This window comes from Felis catus, unplaced genomic scaffold (assembly GCF_018350175.1).
Source record: "Felis catus isolate Fca126 unplaced genomic scaffold, F.catus_Fca126_mat1.0 Un_scaffold_57, whole genome shotgun sequence".
Classification (NCBI taxonomy): Eukaryota; Metazoa; Chordata; class Mammalia; order Carnivora; family Felidae; genus Felis; species Felis catus.
In genome coordinates, this window is record NW_025408541.1 from 118838 (window position 1) to 145460 (window position 26623).

Consider the following 26623-nt stretch of genomic DNA (forward strand, 5'->3'; position numbering starts at 1 on the left):
CCACACATGCCTTGTAGAAAAGGACAGTGTGCTGTTCATGCTGACATTTGCAGACATTATCTTAACTAAGCCATTCATATTTTAATTTTTAATCTGTGATGAAATGTCGTTTCCCATGATGTGTATTAGGAAACCCTTCTTTTAGTGTTGATTTCCAATGAATTGAGCCCTGACCTGTCCACAGTTGGCTGATTAAAAAATATCCAAACAAAGCCTTCTGGTGCCTTCCTCAAGGCTCCCCTGAGTCCCAAGGGGTCACCTCTGTCATGTGGAAAGCCCTCTGTTTCTGGTAAGGGACCTGATTGTAGAAAGCAGTGCAAGATGTTGGAGGAAGGCACGGAGGTGTTTTGTTTTGTTTTGTTTTGTATGTTTTTATTTCCATGCAGTCTGTGCAAACCGGAAAAAACCTCCATCCCTTCTTTGGCCTCTATCAAATGCAGAACCTGGTGCAGCTTCTGTGAGAAACAAGAATTCAGTCCCTACTATGGACACAGCGAAGGTCAAGGGAAATGATACAACAATTTTCAGTTGTAACTCTCTCTCTGGAATCTTTTATCTCTTTATACAGCACTCTCTCCTGGTGTTGTCTCTAGGTTGTATGTTCTGACATATATCTATGGCGTTATTTACTGTACAAAGAGTAAAACTCTTTCTCAAGAGCCTACAGGCCTCTCTGTTCTTAGCTTGTTTGTCATCTTTGGTGGTGCCTCCAGAAGCCATAAGTGTTTGGAGACTGAGGACCACAGGGAAGCCACTGTGTGTTTGTGGAAATAACATGAGGAGGATGACATCTCACCTGACACTCAGGTCTCCTGGCCTGGCTCACTTCTTCCAGACCTCCTTTCATGGGAATATTCCTGAAAACTGAAACAGTTTAATTGTTGTTATTTTACTCCTTTTCTGTACAGAGTTAGTCATTAACCTGGTTAGAACATTGGTTGTGAAACTCACTAACTGAAAAACACGAAAAGTCCTACTTTCTGCAATATGCTTAGCAATTTTGAATGCTCTTAGTCAAAGGTTAATTTTTTCCAAATTTCATAATTCATCAGTTTTCCCATCTCTGGGAAACGTGCTTTTGCAGAGTCACTGCAGCTGTTCATGTAGTAAAAATATTATGAATTCCCAGGGAAGACATATTTGCAGTAGAACACTGCAATGCTTGCAGTGAGGAAACCCTGTATTAATCCAGATGTTGTGGTCTTTTCCCAACTACCAGCTACCTCGCAGTAGCACCAATCCAGGTGGGAGCTGAGGTAGATTTATGGTAGTCGTTTTTGGGGTGAGATTTATGATGTCTCGTATTCCTCTCAGTGTTTTCTTTATTTTTTTTTTCTTTTCTTTCTTTCTTTTTTGTGCAATGGTTGTTTATTTATTTAGCAGGAGAGAAAGAGAGACAGAACACAAGCGAGAGAGGGGCAGAGAGAGAGAGGGAGACACAGAATCCAGAGCAGTTTCCAGGCTCTGAGCTGTCAGCCCAGAACCTGATGAGAGGCTCAAACTCATAACCCATGAGATCACGACCTGAGCTGAAGTCAGACACTTACCCGACTGTGCCACCCAGGTGCCCCTCATCCCACTGTTTTCTTAGTGACGGATGGGCAGGGCAGAGGTCAAACACATGAAACCCTTTCCTCCCTCACCACCAAGGCAGGGTTTGTTGTAAACATAGGGCTCTGTCCTGGACTTAAAGCCCATGCATTCTGCCCTTGAGCCACTGATGTCTGCAGGGCCCTCCTTCCTCCCAGGTTGTGGACACAACCGGCCCTCCAGAAACTTTGGGTTCATGGCTGGGCCACCAAGGGGTCAAGGTCTGGCTGTCCACATGCTTCCCAGGAGTGGTTGGAACAGCAATGCTGCAGTACAGGTCATCATGAGCAGCTTCTGTAAACAGGAGTCGCATACACTGTGATCAGGGCATGGGCTAAAAGATGACAGGAGAGAGGAGGACACAGGACATGTGGTGCCATGCTTCATGGACAGGGCTGCATAGAGCAGAAGGATGAGGGCCTGGGGAGAGGCAGAGAAAGAGACAGGCAGGGAGAGAGACAATGAGTCAGTGATGGGGGAATTGGGCATGTCTGAAGGAGTGAGAGGAAGAAACAGAGGGAGACAGTAGAGAGAAGCAGTGACAAAGAGGAGGCAAGGAAGAAAGGATGGAGCTGGTCACGGTGTGTGGAGAGGGCGATGGGCCATCCAGGAGGGGCTCTGTGATGATGCTCTTAGTGTTGGAGGCAGAATGTGTAGGAACCCTGGGCATGACAGTTCCCTGAGTGCAAAGCTCCAACCTCACTGCGGCAACCTCTGTACAGGCCATTGCCCTTGAGAAGATGGGTGCCCCTCATTTTGCCTGGCGTGTTGGGGTCCTGTCTCTGTATCAGTCATGGAGATAAATGGCTTGAGGCAGCGTGTGCAGCTTGGTAGCAGGTAAAGACCAGAGTGTGCCCCATGGCATCCTCGAATTATAGCTGTTAACCTGGGAAATGAGGGAGAATCCCTCACATCTATTAAGCAGAGGAACAGGGAGAGAGAGTCAGTGTCTCCTTTTAGTTGGGTTCTATCTCGGCTAGACCAATAAGGTCCTCTTCTGGAGGTTCCTCCTGATATCTGCTGGGTTTTTGGGACTTTCCCTTGTTGGGACACTTATTCTTTCTAATGTCCTTTCCCCTTGCAGTAGGATCATTGACCCCTTGCTAAGGAGGTTCTCGGCCTCCTCCCTTGCTGCTGGGCATATTTATGGTCTTATAAGCCCCCTGTTGTGATCTCCCTGAGACCCTCTGATATCAACATATGTGGACCTGCATCTGGAGAGAACCTGCACCTGGCCAAGGGCACAATCTGGCCACAGGGCCTTGTGGGGGAGGGTTGTCTTGCATGGAGGGGAGGAAAATGGGTGGCTGCAGTGGCAGTGCCTTGGCTGGGGAGGCTGCAGCAGTGGCAGCAGTGGAAGCAGCCAGCCCTCTGGGGGAGGAGTTTCAAGCTCAGGGGAGGGGAGGGGAGCCTAAATTGTCATGAAGAGGGGAACATTAGGGGAGCAGTCTGTCGCTTCTTTGGCTCCCTGGGTGAGTCTCCGGGTAAAGCAGCCTAAACCTTTGCCTGGCTCTCCTTGCTCCATCCCAACTCCACAATTCTCCCGTGAGGCGGAGTCACAAGGACAGAGGGACAGGGGCGCCCTTTCCAATGAGGAGACCAGCCAGATGCTTGCCTGGCCATTTCCTGAAGGAACCCAGGTGACGCTCAGCCCCAGAGGTCCCAGCCTTGTGACACATGATCAGAAGCCATTCTTATATCACCACAGACCCAGTGCCATTCATTATGGAATCTCAGACAGGCCCACTCAGTCTCCATGGGCCCCTAGGGACCCCAAGGGTACCTGTCTGTGGAGCCACAGAATCTTACTCAGCAGGCAAGTGAGACCGAATCGCACATTCACATTCACATACACACCAGATGTTATTATATTCCCTACCAGAGAATCCCTACCTGTGAGGCTTCTGAAGTCTTGGGGAGTAAACAGGTGCCCCTTCCACTCTTGTGAGTGGCCCTGACTAGATTGGCCCCAGCCTTACCGGTTCTGACCCTCGGGTCCAGTACCTCACCAGCCAAGTCTCCTCGTGTCCGGTGGGAATGGCGGTGAGGTGCTGGCCTGAATGGGACAGAGAAGGAGACTGCCGATATTTAGGCAGGTTGCTCACTCTACCTTAGGATCCCTCATTCCGGTACCGCCTCGCTGTTCTCCCAAACTGGTGGCAACAATGAGCCAGCATGGTTGGGTTTCCTGCTCAGGGAACCAAATTTGTTATGGAACCAGGTTGGAACACTGGTGGAAAAACCAAGTGGCACTCAGAGATCTTGGGGGATTGGAGATTTATTTAACACAAGCGGGCTCAGAGGAGACCGTATGTCTCCAAAGATCTCAACCCTGATTGAGAGCAGGAAGGGTAATTTTTAGTTATCAGCCTCCGTATTTGTGTGTGTGTGTGGGGGGGGGGGGTTAAATGTGCAGCAAACAAGGGAAGAAGAACCCGGAGGACGGGGTCTCTAAGCTAGAGACCAGAGTTTGTTTTAGTTCAATCAGCCACCTTTAGTGTACCTTCTCCACTTCTCCAACAGAACTAGTTATGTGCAACATGATAGTGCATTGCTATTCTTACATCTACTGCTGATCTCTGGATTGTGGATTGTAAGTGAGAAGTTTAAAACACCACCCCTTTCTCTTACATGAAAAGAGAAATCTCTGTCTTCACCTAGCCTTCCTGTGATTGTGAAGACATGGCAATTATTTCAAGGCACAATTATCTACCTATGAGTCTGATGGAACTTATTTCACACATCTTCATCCCTAAAGCACTTTTCATAGAAAATATTACCCATATAGAGGCAGGAAATTCATAACAGATGTGTAGCTCCCTCTAGGTATGCATTCTGACCTTGTCACATTTGTGTCATCAAACACATTATTGACAACGTGAAAAATAAGCTCTCAACATCAAGATGGTGACATTAGAGGATATGGTGTAAAAGGAATTTCATGTGTTCTCAATTAGAAATAAATTTTAATGGTGAAGGAGAAAGTTAAAGTATTGTCAAATTTTTTGACATATAGTAGACACACCGTGTTGTATTAGTTTCAGGCGTATATCATAGTGATTCCGTGTGTATACAACATGCTCTCCATATACCTAGACAAGCGTAGCTATGATGTGAAAGCATGCAATATTTTCTTACAGGGTTGACTATATTCTATAACCTGTACATTGTATCCCAATGACATATTCATTTCATAGCTGGAAGCCTGTATCTCTTTCTCAAGGGTGTCAATTTTTTATTCAACCCATGTATTTTCATAGTAAATACCACTGCCTGTCGTTCATTCAGCATGTGTCAATTTGCAGTCTGTCTTTCTGGGAATGCTGCTTAAAGCATTACAAATTACATCATTGTATCAATAAATTCGGTTTCATTCCTTATTCAGTAAAAAGGAGAAGGAAAACATTTCTTTGTGTCCCAGGCCCTGTCAATAAGACCCTTCCCAATCTGGAGGGCAGGCTTAACTGGACCAGCTACACCCTCAGTATCTCCAGCTGAGCGGCCATGGCTTTGAACATTGCAGGAATTCCCACAGCGGCCAGCAGAGGGCGCGCACACAGCACGCCCATGGAGGGGCCGGTCCTCTGCAGGCTCAGCGATGGCCAGAGAAGGCGCCCATTAGGCTTTTCTGATCCAGGGTGCCTCAGAGCTGGAAAGGCTTCCTTGCTCCTGAGGACCCAGTTCCTCTGAGTGTGGGCAAAGAGCCAGAGCTGGGTATCCAGCAGGCTCCGCCCCCAGGCCTGGGGGAGACTCTGGAGGCTTCCCAGCCACTTGGTGTCTCCTCAGTGGTGGGGCTGAGTACTGGGGAGGGGTGCTGGGCAGCTTCCAGGAAGCGCTGGATGGTCAGTGAGCAGCACAGTCCCTTGCATTCTCAGGGCTGTCCGTGGTTTTTTCTTCATTTCCCCTGCCGGTATGTGAACAAGATGTATTTCAGTCAAGGATGTGTGGATTCAGGGGGTCCCACGATGCCACGTCAGAGAGGCTGGGTTTTTTTTTTTGTTGTTGTTGTTGTTGTTGTTGTTGTTCCAGATTCAAAATTGTTTTAAGGGAGAAATCCTGTCACAAATACGGAGGAACAGGAGTCACTTTCAGTTTGGAAGTAAAGACACCAAATGTTGACTCTCAGGACCTTCTAGAAGAATCAGCTGGGACCCACTCTCCAAGTCCTGCTGGAAGCAGAGCCAGAGGTAAAAACACAATGTGCCCTCCACATCATACATGCTTTTATAATTTTCAGTGGGTGTTTTTCCCCCAACAATGTTGTAGTCGCTGAAAACAACTGAAAACCTGACAGGTACTTTGTGTCAGGAACCTCCCGTTATTTGAATATTCAATATTATTCCTGCGTCAGAATTTGTTACAGTTATCCTTTCTTGTCTTCGTTGGAAGGAATCTCATCAATGATATCTTAAAAACATACTAGTTACCTTATGTCTTTTTCAGTTGAGATTTGGCATGTTTTTTAATTTCTCATGAACTCGTGAAAAACTGAAATACTTTTAAATTGATTGCAGTTTTTACTAAAAGCTGATTCACGCCATCCCTCTGAGACTGCTGCTGGTCAAAGAACTTACCAATGCCACTTCTCAGTGTGGGAAAGATTGTACTAAGCAAGCATTGTGAGCCAAGTTTAGAAGAAAAAGGCTGAGCATAGTGTGTCTCTATGAAAATTGATGCTTAGATCCCCTGTCTGATACATTTCCACTTTTTTTTATGTTTCTTTTTTGGCCCATTTTCTCATTCAGAGATTCGTAGACCTGCCTCAGTTTTACATTCACCACCCATTTTAGTCTGGTGGACTTTTTTTTGAGTACGTTGTTAGATTCTGTTTACCAAATCTTGGTTGAGGACATTTGCATCTGTGTGCTTGAACGATATGGACCCGTAGTTTTGTTTTTTCGTGGTGTCTTTATCTGGTTTTGGTATCAGGGTAATGCTGAATTAATTTGGATATTTTCTTTCCTGTTCTATTTTCTGGAATAGTTTGACAAGTATAGGCATCAACTTTTCTTCAGATGTTTGATAGAATGTGCTTGTGAAGTTGTCCGGTCCTGGACTGTTGTCTCTTAGGTGACATTTGATTACTGAATCTGTCTTCTTGCTAGTAAACCATCTGTTCAAATTTTCGATTTCATTCTGCTTCAGTTTTGGTAAGTTCCATGTTTCTAGGAATTGATCCATATAATCTGGTTTGTCCAGCTTGTTGGCATATAGTTTCTCATAATATTCTCTTACAATTGTTTGTATTTCTGTGGTGTTGGTTGTTCTCTGTCATTGTTATTTATAGGTGTCATTTCTGTTTTCTGATTAGTCTGGCTAGGGCTTATCAATTTCAATGTTCTTTTCATTGAAGCAGCTCCTAATTTCACTTACCTTGTTCTACTGTAGTTTTAACTTCTATATCACTTATTTCTCCTCTGCTTTTAATTATTTTCTTCATTCTGCTGTTTGGGGGTTTTGTTTGTTGTCCTTTGTCTGGCTTTTATAGTTATAAGGTTATGGAGTTTACTTCAGGGTTTTTTGTTTTTTGTTTTTTCCTGAGGCAGACCTGTATTGCTATAAGCTTCCCTGTTAGAACTAGTTTTCTTGCTTTACAGAAGTTTGGATTGTTGTGTTTTCATTTTCATTTGTTTCCATGTTATTTCGATTTCATCTTTGATTTCTTGGTTGACCCATTGATTGTTTAGGAGCATGCTGTTTAACTTCCATGTTTTTGTGCCTTTTGCAGATTTTTTTTTTCTTGTTGGAGACTTCTACTTTCATAGCATTGTGGTCTGAAAAGACACATGGTATGACGTCGATTGGTTTGATTTTGTTTTGGCTTGTTTTATGACCTAATATTTTATTGAGTGTGGGGAATTTTCCATGTGCATGTTAAAAGAATGAGTATTGTGCTGTTTTAGGATGGAATGTCCTAAATATATCGGTTAAGTCCATCTGGTCTACTCTATCATTCAAAGTCACTACTTCCTTGTTGATTTTCTGATGGAATGATCTCTCCATGGGTGTCATTGGAGTGTTAAAGTGCCCTACCATGATTGTATGACTATCAATACTTTACTTTAGGTTTTGACTGTTTTGTGTACTTGGATGCTCTCAGGTTGAGCATGTATATGTTTACAATTGTTCTATCTTTTTTTGGATTGTACCTTTTATTATTACAGTGTCCTTCGTTGTCTCTTGTTACAGTTTTCTTTTTAAATCTATTTTTTCTGATATAGGTATGGCTACTGCAGTTTTCTTTTGATACTTTAGTTCTATAGTTAGTCTCTTGTAGGTAGAAGATAGATGGGTCCTATATTTTATTCATTCTATCACCCAGTGCCTTTTATTATGAAGAGAGAGTGCACAGGCATGGGATGGCAGGGTGGGGGAATGGGGGAAGATAGAAGGAGAGCGAGAGAGAATGAGAGTGAGAATGTATCTTAAGCAAATCCCAAGCTCAGTGCAGAGCTCAGTTGGGACTCAATCCCAGGATCCTGGGATCATAGCCTGAGCCCAAATCAAGAGTCGAAATCTCAAGCGATGGAGCCATCCAGGTGCCCCTATCTGTCCCCCAGTGCCTTTGATTTGAGCATGTATTCTGTTTCCGTTCAAAGTGATTGATAGACATACAGTTGTCCTTTTATTACTTGATGTTGGTTGTTTCTGAATCTGTCTGATCCTTTCTTCTCTTTCTCTTTTCTATGGTTTGCTGGGTTTATTTAGTAGTGCAGTTGAAATTGCTTGTCTTTATACTCTGCATATGTATTAGTGGTGTTTGATTTGTGGTTATTATTAGGTTTGTACCTAACCACTTCTGCATATAGAAGTCTATATTAAGTTGATAGTTGTTGAAGCTTGAACCAGTTCTTTACTCCTCTCCTCCCCGTGTTGTAGATATGTAGTGTCATATTTCAAAACCTTTCATATCGTGGATACCTTGGCTGATGTTTTACAGATATATTCATTTTTATTGCTTTTGCGTTTTGCACTTTAATACTGTCACTTTAGGTGTTTCTTTTCCACTTAAAGAGTCTCCTTTAACATTTCTTGCAGGGGTGGTTTGTTGGTTGTGAACTCGCTTAGTATTTATTTGGCAACCTCTTGATCTGTCCTTCCATCTGAATGATAGTGTTGTGGATAGACTCTCTTTGGCTACAGATGTTTTCCATTCAGCAACTTTACCATACCTGCTGCTCACTTACGGTTTCAAACTTTCTTCTGAAAAACATCCAGTGATAAACTTATGGGGTTTTTCTTGTAGGTAACTGTCATCTTTTCTCTTCCTGCTGTTAAAATTTTTCTTGATCATGACATTTTGTGTTTTAATTACTACATGACTTGGTGTAGATCTGCTTCTGCTGAATATTTTGGGGGTTCTTTGTGCCTCCTGCTTCTGAATCTGTTTCCTTCCCCGATTGAAGGAAGTTTTCATCTATTGTGTCTTGAAATAAATTTTCTGGTTCTATTTCTCAGAATTCTCAGAATGAGAAATAGGACAGGAAAGACCTATTGAAGCTTCTCTGATGAGTCACTGGATTTGCATGCGTGGAGGATACATTTGGGACTGAAATGAACAACCTACCTTTAATTTCAAAGAACTAGAAAAGGACAACAATCTACGTGCAATGTTCTCAAAACGGAGAAAGGAATACATATGAGAGTGGAAACCAATGAAACTGAGACCATGAAATCAATAGAAAATATGAAGAAGACCAACAGTGGGTTTTCGGGAGAGTGAAACAAAATTGTCAAGACTATACATAGACTATGCTAAGACAGAGAGACGACCCAATTCAAAATATCTATAAATAAAAGAGAAGACATTACACCTGATACCGAAGAAATATAAAGGAGACAAAGAGGTGACTATGCGCAAACTAGATGCCAGCAAACCACTTACCTAGAAGAAATGGATAGGTTCTTAGAAACACACAACCTACCGAGACTGTATCAGGAAGATATAGAAGGTTTGCACAGACCCATTAAAGGAAGACTGCATCAATACAAGAAGATAACCAATGCAAGTAAATTGAGTTAGTAATGGAAATTCTCTCAGGGAAGAAAAGCCCAGGAACAGGTGCATTCACTGGTGAATTTGAACAACGGTTGTAGAAGAAACTAACAGCAGTCCTCTCACTGATTAAAAAGGGATAAACACCTCCAAACTCATTTCATGAGACTGGAATTACCCTGGTAGGAAGCCAGAAAAGGATACTACTTGAACAGAAAACTATAGGCCAGTATCCCCGTGATGAATAGAGATGAATAATTCCCAATAATATACAAGCAAACCAAATTCAGCATCACCTTAAAAGGATCATTGACCGTGATGAAGGGCTTTTTTCCCTGTAAAGGAAGGATGTTTCAGAAATGCAAATCAATAAATGTGACTCCTCACATACTTGAATGAAAAAAAAAATCAACCAGAAACCAGAATCTTAAGTAGAAATAGCAAAGGCAGGGTTACTAGAAGGGAGGTGGGCAGGGGGATGGGTTTAATGGGTGACGGGCTAAGGAGGGCGCTAGTAGTGAGGAACACTTGGTGTTGTATGTAAGTGATGGATGACTACATTCTATACCTGAAACTAACACTACACTGTATGTTAACCAACTGGAATCTAATTAAAAACTTGAACAAATAAATTCTAAAGAAATACATAAATAAATTTAACCTAAAATAAATAAATACATTTTAAAAATTAAAGAGAAAACTCATGTGACGATGTCAATAGACACAGAAAAAAAGTTCTGAGAAAATTTGGTATCCATTTGTGCTAAAAATCTCTTTAGAATTCTGTGTAGAAGGAACATATCTCAACATAAGAAAGGCCATGTATGTGAAGCCCACAGCTAACATCATACTCAATAGTGAGATTGTGAAAGATTTTCCTCTAAGATGAGGCACAAGACAAGGATGCCCTAGATATGTGAAGGGGATTGGTTGATGCAGGTTTCTGTTTATGGAATGAATAAATCGCAGGTAGAAGACATAGCATAGGGAAAATAGAGAATGGTATTGGAGTGGTGATGCATGGTGAGAGATGACAGCTACACCTGTGTTAGCGTAGCACCATGTATACACTTGTCCACTCACTATGTTGTTCATCTGAGACTAATGTAACACAGTGTGTCAGCTATTCCCAAATAACATGATTTTTTTAAAAAATAAGGTAAAGGAATGAAATGAAAAGTTTAATGTAAAAGAACCTGTTCATATCTAATCAAGAAATGCAATAAAGTTCCAAAATAGAAAGTCACATATCAAATTCTGTAGCATTCCTATACACTAACCAAATTATCTAAGAGGAAAAGAAAACAATCCCATTTACAATAGCAACAAAAACAATAAAATTTATAGGAATAAATTTAGCTAAGGAAGTGAAAGACCTCTCTACAGAAAACTGTAAAACCTGTGTGCAGAAATGGAAGAAATTCAATTTGTATGAAAGAAACAGGAGAACACACAAGTCAGTGAAAAGCCATCCCATGTCCATCTGTCAGTGGAATTAATATAGATACAATGCCCATACTACCCAAAGCCCTCTAGAGATTCAGTGCAATCTCTATCAAGACTCCGATGTAAGTTTTATGCAATTAGAAACACATATCTTCAAATGTATTTGGAACCACAAAAAGACCCCAAGTAGCCAATGCAAGAAAGAACAAAACAGGTGGCATCACACTTCTTGATTTCAAGCTGCATTCTAACACAAAGAAATCAGTTATGTCATTGGCATAGGCACACACACACAAGACAATGGAATGGAAATTGAGAGCCCAAACTAAAGCCATGCATGCAGTCAACTAGTATTTGACAAGGGAGTCAAGAATACTCAGTGGAGAAGAGTAGTCTCTTGAATAACTGGAGCTGGGAAAATTGGATAGTCACATGTATAAGATTAAAGCTTAGCACCTTATGTTACATCACTCCAAGAATTAACTTGAAATGGATTAAAGATGTAAATGAATGATATGAGAACAAAATTCTTCCTCACCATTTCAGCTCTTATTATGCCAAGACGTAACTGTTGAAGTGGTGAAGGGCTGGTTAGAGAGTAGTCCTGGAAATAGAAGCCTGTGTGTGTGAAACAGACTTTCTTTAGTAGTCTGGAATTATCCCCCTGATCCTTTAAGAGTAGCCACTTCCTTCCCTACATTTTCAGGCACAGCTAGTACCATGCTTGCTGCCAGCAATGCACTGCTTTGTCTCCACAAACCCCTAGAAGCTCTAGGTTGGACCCATTGGGAAGGGTGGAGTTTTGTGGCAGTGATGCTGCCCTGTTGAAACCAGGTGGAGGGGAAGGAGAGAGGTGCCATTCCGGCTTCACTGGGGTTCAGGTATGTTAGTGTTGGTGTTGGACTTTTCACCTTTTACTCTAACACATCTCAAGAGTTTAATTTCTGTCCGGCATGTCAAAATGGCTTCCAGAACAGTTCCTCCTTTCTCAGAAGTGCCCTCCGTGTCATACCCCGTTGGGCTGCTCTTTATCACCATCCATGGTCTTTGGGCCACCACCAACTTCTCCAACCTGGTGGCCTCTGGGACCTCACCCACCACCTCCACCATCTGGAACGATGATTGAAACAGTATGAGTTGACTTATAAAACACGTTTTGTCTTTTTACTTGTTGAGTGTTTGGAGAAGATGCAGTGATGGCACCACAGGGCTTTCAGGTTAGCCTGAGTGAGGACAGTGTAATGTGCTTCAAATTTCTCAGGAAATGAATGAAATGGGCAGTCGTTTCCACCCAGTGAGCTGGGCAACACATGTCTCTGAGAAGGAAAGAGGCCTTATACATGCTGAGAGACATAGCACTCCCTAGGATGTAGCTTGTACAGAGACCATGTGCTGGACTCTCTGAGGGATGAAACACACCCCTAACTTTATTTCTAGCTAGTTGAGACCTGAACTGTTCACAGCTGCTTGATTAGTTATAAAAACTCCTGAACCAGGGCCATGTAGACCTTCCTCAAAGGACAGGATCAGATCTCCCTCTTGTCCTCAAGGGTCACCTGAGGCACCTGAAAAACCCTCTGCCCCTAGTACGGGACATGAGAATGTGAAAGAGTTGAATATAATGAAACATGTTGCGGATGGTTTGTTTTTCTTGCACACAGTCTATGCAAGTCAGAATCAACTTCCATCCCCCTCCATCTTTTATGAGACCTAGGACATGGTGCAACTCCCATGGGGAATATCAGTTGTGTCTCTATCATGGATGCAGAGAAAGACAAGGTATATTCCATTGCCTATTTCAGTTGCAAAGCTTTCTGGAAACTTTTGTCTGACCTTGTCTGGTTTTCTATGCCCTCTGGTATTTTTACTGTTTGATTTGCATCCTCACAAGCCTCCAGACTTCTCCAGTTTAAGATCATCATGTTAGCTAGTGCCTCTGGACGCCACAAGTGTGTGGAGGCGGAGGACCACGTGGCTATCACTTTGTGTTTGTGGAAATAACTTGAGGAAAATGACACTTCACTGCACCCTCAAGTCTTCTGGAGCATGGGACACCTTTCTCACCTTCTTTGCATGGGATTATCCTGATTATTTTCATTTTTTTCCCTATTTCAGAGTAGGCCATGAATTTGTTCAGAATGTCTGCTATGAGCCTCGTGCCTGGAAAAGATAACAACACTTTCCAATACTACATTGTGTGCTTTGTGCAGTGTTGAGGGTTCTTAGAAAAATTTCAGAACTCATTACTGGTCCTTCTGTGTTGGTCAACGTGCAATAGAGAATTTCTCCCAAGCTTTGCGCAGTGGCAGTATCATAGCCAATGAGGTTTATCCGAGCCGCGATTATTGCTAATTGAGAATTTCTCCAGTTGTCCCCTAGGTGGAAATACTCTGAATTTTCAGAAGCGGCATGTGTAATCGAAAATGTACGTGCAACTTCAGTCGTGAAGGGAGAGAATCAGTGATCACCTGCAGGGCCAGTAACTCACAGAGTTCTTCAGTTGTATTTATATGAGCAGGTTCTCTTGTGTCCCGGGAGCAGTTGCAACTGGTACTTTGTCTCATGATGCCTTATGGGAGTTTTACACCTGAAATTGAGACATGTTTCCGTTCGTTCTTTTATGTAGAGTTTCTACCTCCCTTTTACAATGGGATAAAATAGCTCTGCAACTCATATTGTACTTAAAAGCTGAATTACCTGTGAATTAAGATAAACACTCTTGAGACCAATGAATGTGCGCAGGTAACGTGTTTCTCTCAGAAAACACATTTCTAGGCCCCCTGCAGGACTGCAGGAATCCCCATCTCCTCAGAGGTCTCTGTGCCCTTGCACAGAAGATGTCTTTGTCAGTGAGGGAAGCAGAGTAAGGACATGAATGGGATGGCAATTTGAGCTTTGACCCTGGGGTGGCCCTGAATCTCTGTGTGGTGCTGGGCTTTTCTTTCATTCCTTCATGTTCTGTCTGTTCTCAATGTGTAAATAAAAAGTCTGCAGATCTGGTGGAAGAGGGGTGTCCTGAACACAGATGCCTGCCTCTCTGGAATACGTTCCTTTATTAGACTGGCATTACTGCCATCAATTTCAAGAATAGGATTCCTTGGCTTTCTGCATTCGTAAACATGTGCAGTGATGTGTGGAGACAGTAGTTTCTCCTTGTGCATCTGGTACCTTCAGGCTGTAGGTGGGACCTCATAGGAGGTCCTCGTGAGACCTTCAGGTTGTAAGTGGGATCTCGTGGGAGGGTAGAGTTTTCTGGCACTGATGCTGCATTCTACTAGAACCCGTGAATGAACAAGGGTCCAGGTGCTGACACCTGCTTCATTGTGTTTCAGCTCCTGTGGGCGTTCTACTTCTGTCTGCCATACCAACATACCTGTCGCTTCTGTTCCATGTGTCCTTATGGTTGCAAGAGGACCTCCTCTTTTACCAGGTCCACCCTGCATGCCCCTGCCCACAGATCCCCTTTATCACTGTTCATGGACTCTATAAGTCACCACCAGCTCATTGGTGCCCTCAGTGACCTCCACCTCGACTATTTGTAAGATGATCTGAACAGTATGAGTTGACATGTTCAGCATATTCATCTACTGTCTTGTTGAGTCTTTGAGAAGATGTAGAGATGGCCTCACAGGCTTTTCAATGCAAGGGTGCTGCTGACTGAGGACACTGTTAAGATTCCTCAAGCTTCTTAGGACATACATATGTTGGGCTGTGCCTAAGTGTGTGTATCTCTGTGAGACTAAATGCGACGAAAGGTTGTAGATTAGCTGTGTGGCTTCCTTGGCTTCAGCCTGAGTCACACTCTTAGCGGGGAATTCAGGGTTGACCAGGAAATGCCCCTGCTGGACTCCTGTCACCGCAACCCTGAACCTGCTTTCACCACCCTGCCTGAAGGTTTGCATCTCCGACACTTCCCTCACAATTTCCTGAGGCTTTGCGTGTGTCCCTCTTGTCTCAGACCTAATGCCAGCTCTCAGTGGGGAGAGCCTCAGCTCAGAGCATCAGCTTTGTGATCTGAGAAGCAGGGATAATGTTGATCTCTGAGGTCAGTGCGATGAAGAGGTGGTTAAGCACATGAGGAATTTGTAAAATATATGGGATGAGTGAGCACTCACCCTTTTCAGCGTGGAAACGAATGTATCTGCACACAGAAGATCATCAGCAGATGTTCATTCAATTTCATGAGACTAAGGGTATAATGCCTGAGGCTGAGAGATTGGCAATTCTAGTTTCAAAGGATACAACAAAGACCCCTGTGTGTTTTCTATTAAAATTCAGGTCCTACTTTACAAGGAAGGAAAAGATAAGTATGAGAATATGGATGTTTAGGGATCTGAAGATAATCCTCTTCCATTACAGGTAGACACACAAATGCACCCTGACAAATATGTGCTCATCCAAGGCCACAGATGTATTGAAGAAGAAAACACGCATATAGAAGAACAGAAGTTCCCTTTGCAATAACTCAATCACTTTGACATAGAGGGCCACCAGTTTGAAATTTGAAGAGCACACTGAACCATTACAAACCAGCTGTGGTTATTATATATTTAGAGATGGTGTCTAATCTACCCCTTGGTCTGAATGATTTCCCTGTCCACCCCGTCCCCTCCACATTGTCCTTCCTAATATCCCCTAATACACTTGTCATAGTTGTGTTTCTATGTCAGCGTCTGCCTCCAGGAAAATCGACACTCATTCCCCATCAAGTGTACACTTTGGCGTTCCTGTATATGCAGTTAACAAACAGGTAGAATGTATAGTATTGGTGTACGAAGACAGATCATTCTTTGGGGTTGTATTGCCTGGAAGGGACCAATAGTTCCATCTTAGGGGTTGGATACATCCTTTAGGGAGATCTGGTGGTGGTTGTTCATGTATAGATTGATGCTCATGAGCACATGGCACATGTGCTAGTTGATGTGGTTTGTGCTGATGAGCAGGGCAGGTATCTGTCTCCAGGAAAGGGTCTCTTCTGATGGTGAGGAATGGATTCAGGAGACCAGTAAGGAGGCCCTGCATTAATTCAGCTTTTGCGCCCTTGTGCACCTTACCAGCTGCTAGCAATAGCACCAATCCAGGTGGCCTCCAAGGGGGCAAATGGCACAATTTTTGTGGCGAGTCACATGGTGTCCCATAAAGCTCCCCCTGAAGCCATATTGAGGCATGGGGAGGGCAGAGGTCCATGGTCTGAGAAAGGTTCCTTCGACACCACCCGGGAGAGTTGGGTGTAAGCATACGGCTCCTTCTACATCAGCCAATCCAATCTACATCAGGGACCCTGAACCCTGTGAGCCCTTTTTTCCTTCCAGCTTAGGGAAGCAGCCAGCCCTCCAGCAGCTTTTGGGTCATGGCTGGGCCACCAACGGTAAATGTCTGGCTGTCCACATTCTGCCAGCATTGCTTTAGCAAATGTCAATATGAGCAGCTGCTGTATGGGGGATTCTCCTCCATTTTGATCAGGGCCTGGGGCAAAACATGACGAGAGAGAGAGAGAGAGAGAGAGAGACAGAGAGACAGAGAGACAGAGAGACAGAGACAGGAGTTCCCTGTGCTCCTGGACAGGGCTGCATGCACAGAGCAGATAGCCTGAAGCCTGGGGAGAGGTGGACAAAGAGGTAAGGAGAGAGAAACTGGATGAGTGATAGGGGAATTGGGCAAGACCTAGAGAGTGAAAGAAAGAAACACAGAGAGGTGTGGTTAGAGAGAAACAGAGACAAAGAGGAAGTACAAGGAGAAAAGTGGAGCCCTGGTCCAGGTATGTGAACGGGGTGAGATGAGCCAGGGGAGAGGGGATGTGTGAAGTGGCTCTGAGTGCTGGGGCCGAAAGGGCTGGTATCATGGGCATCATAGTTTCATGACTCTAAGACTCCAACATCCCTGGGGTCAAGCTCTGCAGAGGTCATTGCAATCGAAAAGATGGGCATCCGTCATTTCTACTGGAATTGTGGGGCTCAGCGTTATGTTCTGTCATGGAGACGGATGTCTTCAGGGAGAATGTGCTGCTCTTTGGCGGCTAAACTCCAGAGCCCGCCCTGTGAGGAGGTGTCCCGGGGTCATCTCTCTCACTGCCCCCAGGCCCTGTTGGATTTCCCCCCTCCCCCCCAACCAGCTGGCGTTCCTCATGTTCTGAACCCAGGCATGAGACATTGTGTTGCCCCCAGGTTCTGCAGTCTGGACCTGGCAGAGGTGGACTGTTGATATTGATTAAAAAAAAATATTTGACAATAGGTCCATATTCTCCCTCTGGAACGAATGGTGTGCATCCAAATCGTGGGGTGCTATCCTCCTGTCCACAACCAATCTGAGGATTCCAGAAGGTAGGTGAACCTTTTAAAACACCATAGTCTTCTCTTACATCATTCAAAGACAATTTCTTTCCCGGCTTTCTTTTAATTTTGAAGAGATGGCAATTACTAATTGAAAGCATAATGGTCCTGTAGGAAATTGACCTACATGAGTGATGGGCATTATTTCATCCATCCGTATCCCTAAAGCACATTTCATTGGAAATATAAGCCATGGATACATGTCATAAATTCATAACAGATGTGTAGCTCCTGTAAGTTGCATTCTGACCTTGTCACATATGTGTCATCAGATATTATTAGTGACTTTTCAGATAAGCTCTAAACATCAAGATGGTCATGTTAGAGAATCTGGTATATATATTGACTTTCACAGATTCTAAATTAGGAATGATTTTTCATTTTTAATGTTCCTATTTTTTTCCTTTTATGAGAGAGCCCGAGCTGGGGATGGGGGAGAGAGTGGGAGATACTGAATCTGAGGCAGGCGCCAGACTCTGAGCTAGTCAGGACACAGCGTGACTTGGGGCACAAACTGATGGACTGCAAGATCATGACCTGAGTGGAAGTCGGACGCTTAACCGACTAGGCCACCCAAGCGCCCCAGGAATGATAGTTTACTGGCAAAGAAGGAGAAATTAAAGATAGTGTAAAGGATGTCTATTTTTAATTGAAATATTCTTCACACATTTGTTGTATTAGTTTTAGACATACATTGTAGTCCTTCCTTATGTCTATAAATTATGTTGTACTTAAGCACAAGTGTAGCTATCCTGTGAAAGTATGCAACAGTATTATTACAGGATTGACTCTCTTCCATTGGCTGTCCCTTGTATCCCTAGGACTCATTCATTCCATAGCTGGAAGCCAGTATCTCTCTCTCAAAGGTGTCCATTCTTTATCTAACCTAAACACTTAGGTGGTAAACACAATAACCTCTTGTTCATCATGTGTAATTTGGTGGTCTATTTTTCTGGGAACATTGCTTAAAGCATTACAAATGATGCCATTACCTTAATAAAGTTGGTTTCATTCTTCACTCACAAGAACGGAGAAGGAAAAGATTTCTTTGTGCCCTAGGCCCTGTCACTAAGACCCTTCCCAGTGTAGAGAACAGGCTTAGTTGCCCAGAGCACCTTCGGTCCCTCAGCTGAGCCACCAGGGTCTTCAACATTGCAGGAATTCCCATGGTGGCCAGCAGAGAGAGCTGGAGCACCACAGACCCGGAGGGGCGGGTTCCTCTGCATGGGCAGTGATGGCCAGCAGAGGGCGCACGATCGTCTTTTCTGACCCAGGGCACCTCAGAGCAGGAAGGACTTCTATTGATCCCAGAAACACAGGGCCTCTGCTGCTGCTGCCTCAGGACAGAGAGCAGAGGTGCATTTCCAGCGCGTTCTGCCGCCCACCCCAGGGGAGACCTGGGGAGCTTTGCAGCAACTTGGCATCTCCTTCGTCCCACAGAGTATCTGCCTTGTTGTACTGAGTGCTGAGGAGGGGGCACTGGGTGGCTTCCCTGAGCAAGCTGGTTGCTGAGCTGCACAGGCCCTTGCATTTTCTGGGCTGTTCCCGTGTTTCATTCCTCCCCTTCCTGGACAGTATTTGAACAAGACGTATTTTACTAAAGAACTCGTGGATTGCGGGGTCCCACGACATCACCTCATAGATGCAGTCGATGGTTTGTTCCAGATTCAGGCTTGTTTCCCGGAAGAAACCCTGACAGAAGTTCAGAAGAACGGGAGCTGCATTCTGTGAGGACGTGAATACATGAAATGCTCGTCTCATGACCTTCTAGAAGAATGAGCTGGGACCCACTTTCCGAGTCCTGCTGGAACCAGAGACCGAGGTAAGGGCTCAAACTGCCCCCACATCATACATGCTTTTTAAAAAATTTCATGGTTATTTTCCCACCCTAGTGAAGTGATTGAAAACTACAGAAAACCTAGTAGGTAGGTGTCATTAACCTTATGTTATCTTTTAATTTAAATTCCAGTGAGTGAAGACACAGTGTAGTATTAGTTTCAGGTGTCCAATATAGAGCAACCCTTCCACATGTCACCCGGAGCTCATCCCAGGTGCACTGCTTAATCCCCAGCAGCTGTTTCACCCATTCCCTCACCTCACTGTGGAAGCCCTCAGTTTGTTTCCTAGTTAAGAGTCTGTTTGTTTGTCACTGTGTACTTCACCGCCCCCCCCCTTTGTTTTGTCTTATTTCCATGTGTTAGTGAAATCATCTGGTATTTGTCTTTCTCTGACAGGCTTTTTTCACCCAGCATAACATTCTGTCGCTCCTCCACCTCGTCGCAAATGACAAGATTTCATGTTTTTACGGCCTAATAATATTACATTCCATATACTACATCTCAATTTATTCATCAGTTGATGGATGCTTGGGAAGTTTCTGTAATTTGGTTGTTGTAGAAAATGCTGCTGTAAACATCATGGTGCATGTATCCCTTTGAAGAATTATTTTTGTATTCTTTGTGTAAATACCTCTTAGTGAAATTGCTGGATCTTAAGGTAGTTCCATTTCCATTTTTTTTGATGAATCTCCATGATGTTTTCCAGTGTGGCTGCACCAGTTTGCATTCCTACCCACAGTGCAAGAGTGTTTCTCTTTCCTCACATCCTTGGCAACACCTGCTATTTCATCATTCATTGATTTTAGTCATTCTGAAAGATGTGATGTGTTATCTCATTGTACTTTTGAGTTGTGTTTTCCTGAAGATCAGTATTGTTGAGCATCTTTTCATATGTCTCTTGGCCATGTGTATGTCTGCCTTGGGAAAATGTCCATTCGTGTCTTCTGCCCAGTTTTAATCGGATTTCTCCTTTTTTGGGTGCTGTATGACTTTATTTGTTTTGGGCACTAAGCCTTAATCAGATGTCGTGTGCAAATAGTATTCTGTAGGTGTTTTAGTTTTGTTGATTATTTCCTTGGTGTTAGAAGCTTTTTATTTTTACGAAGTCCCATTATTTTTGCTTGTGTTTCCCTTAACTCAGGAGATATATCTGCAAAGATGTTTGTACAGCCAATGTCAAATAAGATACTGTCTGTGTTCATCATCCTCTGGGATTTTTATGGTTTCAGGTTTCACACATAGGTCTTTATCCATGTTGGATTTATTTTTGTGTATATTGTAAGAAGGTGGTCCATTGTTGGTCTTGTTTTGTTTTGCAGGTTGCTGTCTAGTTTTTTCCAAAACCATATGTTGAGGAGATTCTTTTTAAGTGTATGTATTTATTTTTGAGAGACAGAGAGAATGCAGAAGGGGGCAGAGAGAAATGGGGATTGAGAATCCCACACATGCTCTGCACTGCCCTGAGATCATGACCTGAGCTGAATCCCCAATCACATGCTTTGCAGCCTCCCATGTGTCCCAAGACTATCTTTTTTTTTTCTCCATTGGATATACTTTCCTGCTTTGTTGAGAATTAATTGACCATATAGGTTTGAGTTCATTTCTGGGTTTCCGTTCTATTGATCTCTGCGTCTGTGTGTTGTTGTTGTTGTTGTTGTTGTTGTTGTTGTTGTTGTTGTTTTTTGCCAGTACCATACTGTTCTGTTCAGTGCAGCTTTTTAATATAACCTGAAGTCTGGAATTGTGATGCCTCCAGCTTTAGTTTTCTTCTTCAATTTTGTTTTTGCTGTTTGGAGTCTTTGTCGTTCCATACAAATCTTGGAATTATATGTTGTAGTTCTGTAACAAATGTTTTTGTTAATGTGATAGGGATTTCATTACATATGTAGATTGTTTTGAGGAGTGTAGACATTTTAACAGTATTTTTGCTTCCCATCCATGAGGGTGAAATATATTTCCTTTTCTTTGCGTCCTCTTCCATTTCTTTCATCAGTGTTTCATAGCCTTTAGAGTACAGGTCTTTCACCTCTTTGGTTAGGTTCATTCTAGGTATCTTGGGGTATTTGGTGCACCTGTCAATAGGATTGATCCCTTACTTTCTCTTTCTGTTAATTCATTACTCGTCTATAGAAATGCAATAGATTTCTGTACATTGATTTCTGTATATTGTGATTTGTGGAATTCATATATAAATCCTAGCAATTTTCATTGGAGTATTTCATGGTTTTTATAGAGAGCATCATGTCAGTTCCAAACAGCGAAAGTTCTACTTCTTCCTTGCCAATTCGGATGCCTCATTTCTTTTTTTGTCTGATTGCTGTGGCTAGGACTTCTTGTACTATGTGGAATAATAGTGGTGACGGGTCATCCTTGTCTTGCCCCTGACCTTGGAGGAAACACTTTCAATTTTTCCCCATTGAGGATGAGCTGAGCTGTGGCTTTTTCCTAGGTGACCTTTATATGTGTAGGTAGGTTTAGTCCAAGTCTACTTTGCTGAGGGTTTTTATCATGAATGGATGTGACATTTTGTCAAATGGTTTTCCCGCATCTGAGGAAAGCATCATATTGTTCTTATCCTTTCTTCTATTACTGTGGTGCATCATGTTGATTGATCTGTGAATGTGGAGCCACCCTTGCAGCCCAAGAATATATCCCACTTGATTATGGTAAATGATTCTATTAATGTATTGTTGACTTTAATTTGAAGGTATTTTAATGAGAATTTCTGCATACATACTCTCAGGCTATTGGTCTGCAGTTTTATTTTAAATTTTTTAACATTTTTTTAAATGTTTATTTCCTTAGATAGAGTACATAAACGTGAGGGAGGGGCAGAGAGACAGAGAGAGAGAATCCTGGCCATGCTCCACACTGTCAATGCACTGTCCAATGTCGGACTGGAACCCACGCCCCACAAGATAATGTCCTCATCCAAAATTAAGAGCTGGACAATAAACCGACTGAGCCACACAGGCGCCCCGGCAGTTTTCGGTTTTAGTGGAGGCTTTATCTGGTTTTGGTACCAGGGTAATGATGGCCTCATAAGATGAATTTGTAAGTTTTTCTTCTTTTTTATCTTTTGTAATAATTCGAGGAGAATACATATTACCTCTTCCTTAAATGGATGGTAGAATTAATCAGTGAAGCCCTCTGCCCTGAACTCTTGTATTGGGGGGAGATTTTTTTTTTCTTATTGATTTGATTTCTTTCTGTTTTCAGATTTTAGGTATCTTCCTGTTTCAGTTTTGGTAGCTTTTGTGTTTCTAGGAATTTGTCCATTTTTCTCAGAGTGTCCAATTTGTTGCATATAGTTTTTCATAATATTATCTTCTAACTGTATTTTTGTAGTGTTGACTGTTGTTTCTCCTTTCTTATTTGTGATTTTATTTATTTGAGTCCTTTCTCTCTTCTTTGTGAAAACTCTGCCTAGGAAGTTTTCATGTTGATTACTGTTTTCAAGGAACCAGTCCCTGGTTTCATTGATTTGGTCTAGTGTCTTTTTGGTTTGTATATCCCTCATTTCTGCCTTAATCTCTATTATTTCCTTCATTCTGCTGTTCTTCTCATTCCTTTAGTTGTAAGTTAGGAGGGTTTGAGATTTTTTCTTGCTCTTTAAGGTAGGCTTGTATTGCTATATACTTCCATCTTAAATTGCTTTTGCCGCATTCCAAAAGTTTTTACCAGTGTATTTTCATTTTCATTAGTTTCAGTGTATTTTCTTATTGATTTCCTGTTTGACCCATTCATTTCGTAACATGTTATTTAACCTCCCTTTATTTGTGGCCTTTCCCCCTTTGTGTGTGCATGTGTGTGTGTGTGTGTGTGTGTGTGTGTGTGTGTTTGTGTGTGTTTGTGTGTGTATGAGTGTGGTTAACTTCAAGTTTCCTAGCGTGTGGTCAGAAAAGATGCTTGGTCTGATCTCTGTCTTTAGGTACCTGTTGAGGCCTGACTTGTGACCTAGAATGTGATCATTTCTGGAGAATGCCCCATGTGCGCTTGAAAAGAATGTGTACTCTGCCATTTTAGTATGGAGCGTTCTGAATATATCTGTTAAACGCATCTGGTCCAGTGTGTCATTCAAAGCCATTGTTTCCTTGTTGATTTTCTGTTTACAGGTTCTGTCCATTGATGTGACAGATGTGTTAAAGTCCTCTATTATCATTTTATTATTATAAATTCTTTTATGGTTTTGTTAAATGTTTTTTATATTGGTGATTGCATATTGGGTGCATCAAAATTTACAATCATTGGATCTTTTTGTTTGGTTGTCCCCTTTAGTATGAGATAATGTCTATCTTCGTCTCTTGTCACAGCTTTATTTATTTTTTTAATGTAAGTCTTAGTTGACATATAGTGCATTCTCTGTTTCAGGAATAGAATCCAGTGATTCATCCCTTACATACCACACCCAGTACCCATGACAACAATTGCTCTCCTTAATACTCGTCCGCCGTCTAGCCCAGCGCCGACACATCTCCCTCTATCAACCCTCACTTTTTTTCGCTATGGCTAAGAGACTCATGTGGTTTGTTACCACTCTTCTCTTTTCCTGCCCCCTTCCCATGTTTTCATCTGTTTTGTTTCTTCAATTCCACATGAGTGAAATCATATATGTGTCTTTCACTGATTGACATATTTCACTTAGCATAATACATTCTAGGTCCATCCACATCGTGGCAAGTGGCAGGGTTTCATTCTTTATGAAGCTGAGTTTCATTTCATTGTATATACGTATGTATATTTGTATGTATATATGAGCATACACGTGAGTACATATGCACACACACACACACACACACACACAAGTTCTTTATACCTTCATCAGTTGATGGATACTTGGGCTTTCTCCATAGTATGGCTAATGTTGATAATGCTGCTATAGGGGCGCCTGGGTGGCGCAGTCGGTTGAGCGTCCGACTTCAGCCAGGTCACGATCTCGCGGTCTGTGAGTTCGAGCCCCGCGTCTGGCTCTGGGCTGATGGCTCGGAGCCTGGAGCCTGTTTCCGATTCTGTGTCTCCCTCTCTCTCTGCCCCTCCCCCGTTCATGCTCTGTCTCTCTCTGTCCCAAAAAATAAATAAATAAACGTTGATAATGCTGCTATAAATATTGGGTGTATGCATTTTACTACTAGGTATTGACCCAAAGGGTACCAAACTACACTCTCGGTTTTGAAGTTTATTTTGCCTAATATAAGTATTGCTACTGGCTTTCTTTTACATTATTGTCATGATAAACGTTTTTTCTTTCCCTCCTTTTAAATCTGCAGGTGACATATGTCCAAATAACGCTTTGTAGGCAGCATCTAGATAGACCTTGTTTTGTTTTTGTTTTTGTTTCTTTCTTTTTATTTTTCTGTCCATTCTGACACCCTATCCTTGTCTTTTGATTGGAGCATGTAGTCGATTTACATTCAGAGTAATTATTGATAGGTATATATTTAGTGACATTCTACTAGTTGTTTTCCATTGTTTCTTGATGTTTTCTCTGATCCTTTCTTGTCTGTAACACTTTTGGTCTTTCATTTCCACTCCAAGAGTCTGATTTAAATATTCTTTTCTTTTGACTGGTAGTCCATTTCTTTACTTATTTTTATATTTCTTCTTCGTTAAAATTTAAGCCCCAGTTAGTTACCTTATAGTGGAATACAGTTTCAGGATTAGAATTTAGTGATCCATCAATTACAAAATGTATCCAGTACTCATTCCAAGTGCCCCCCTGAGTGCCCATCACCTATTTAGCCCATACCCCTATTCAGAAACCTTCCTGGAGTCCTGAGCTTCTTCCCTCTATTTAACAGTTTCTTATCGTTTGACTCCCTCTCTGTATCTTATTTTTGCTTTCCTTTCACTATGTTCATCAGTGTATTAAATTCCACAGATGAGAGAAATCATATGATGTGTGTCTTTCTCTGACATATTATGGTTAGCATAATAAAGTCTGGTTCCATCCACCTTGTTGCAAATAGCAAGATTCCACTCTTTTTGATTGCCGAGTAATATTCCACTGTATGAATATACCACATCTTCGTTATCCATTCATCTCTCAATGGTCATTTGGGCTCTTTGCATAATTTAGCTATTGTTGATAATCCTGCTATAAACACTGGAGTGCATGTGCCTCTTCGAGTCAGCGTTAGTGTGTCCTTTGGATAAATGCCTATTAGTGCAATTGCTGGGTTGTAGTGTAGTTCTCTTATTGTTTCTTGTAACGAATCTCCATACTATTTTCCAGAATGGCTACACCACTTTGCATTCCCACCAGCATTGCAAAAGCGTTCCCTTTCTCTGCATTCTTGCCAACATCTGTCGTTTCCTGAGATGTTAATTTTAGCCATTCTGATAGGTGTGAGGGGATATCTCATCGTGGCTTTGATTTGTATTTCACTTATGACGAATGAGGTTGAGCATCTTTTCATGGTATGACCAATCTGGATGTGATCTTGTTAAAGTGTCTCTTCATGTCTTTTGCCCATTTCTTCACTGGGTTATTTGGTTTTTGGGTGTTGAGTGTGATATGTTCTTTATAGATTTTGGATAGTAACCCTTTATCTGATATGTCACCTGAAAATATCTTCTCCCATTCCATTCAGTTTCTTTTAGTTTTGTTGATTGTGTCCTCTGCTGTGCAGAAGCTTTTTATCTTGAGGTCTCAATAGTTCATTTTTGTTTTTATTGCCCTTGTTTCTGGAGACTTGACAAGAAAGATGGTGCTGCAGTCAGGATCAAAGAGGTCGGTTGCCTTTTTTCTCCTCTAGGATTTTGATGGTCTCCTGTCTTACACTTAGATCTTTCATCCATTTTGAGGTGTGTGTGTGTGAGAGAGAGAGAGTCAGAGAGAGAGAGAGAGAGAGAGAGAGAGAGAGAGAGAGAGACAGACAGAGACCCAGAGGTTTAAGAACATAGTCCAGGTTCTTCTTCTCACTGTCCATTTTTCCCAGTACCATGTGCTGAAGAGACTCTTTTTTTTCCGTTGGATATTCTTTCCTGTTTTGTCAAAGATTACTCGGCCATAATTTTGAGGGTCCATTTCTGGATTCCCTATTCTGTTCCTTTGATATATGTGTCTATTTTTGTGCCCGTCCCATACTGTCTTGATGATTGCTGCTTTCTGATGCACCATAAAGTCCAGAATTGTAATGTCTCCAGGTTTGTTTGTTTTTTTTTTTCTTTTTCAACATTACTATGGCTCTTTGGGGTCTTTTCTGGTTCCATACATATTTTAGGATTGTTTGTTCTAGGTCTGGAAGAATGCTGATGTTATTTTGATAGGAATTACATTGAATTTGTCCATTGTTTTGGGTAGTATTGATATTTTAACAATATTTGTTCTTCCAATCCATGAGATGGGATGTTGTTCCATTTCTTTGTGTCTTCTTCAACTTCTTTCATAGATGTTGTATGGTTTGTTCTTTTATTTTTTTTAA

General features: G+C 42.3%; 1 long non-coding RNA gene and 1 pseudogene across 24 annotated transcripts in view; both read left to right on the plus strand.

Annotated features, from left to right (window-relative positions):
• LOC109499376 overlaps positions 1–26623 on the plus strand; it is a 56474-nt gene that overhangs the window by 18997 nt on the left and 10854 nt on the right. For 15 of the 24 annotated variants that reach the window (XR_006593703.1, XR_006593707.1, XR_006593686.1 and 12 more), the window contains 4 exons: positions 5620–5777; positions 15392–15782; positions 17264–17352; positions 19027–19183. This is a non-coding gene — a long non-coding RNA (uncharacterized LOC109499376). Of the gene's footprint in view, positions 1–386; positions 662–5619; positions 5778–9048; positions 10800–14364; positions 15364–15391; positions 16946–17263; positions 17353–19026; positions 19184–26623 lie in introns of those variants that run through there. The other 9 variants (XR_006593692.1, XR_006593704.1, XR_006593687.1 and 6 more) reach the window with 8 other exon arrangements.
• LOC111559416 lies at positions 13324–13476 on the plus strand (annotated as a pseudogene).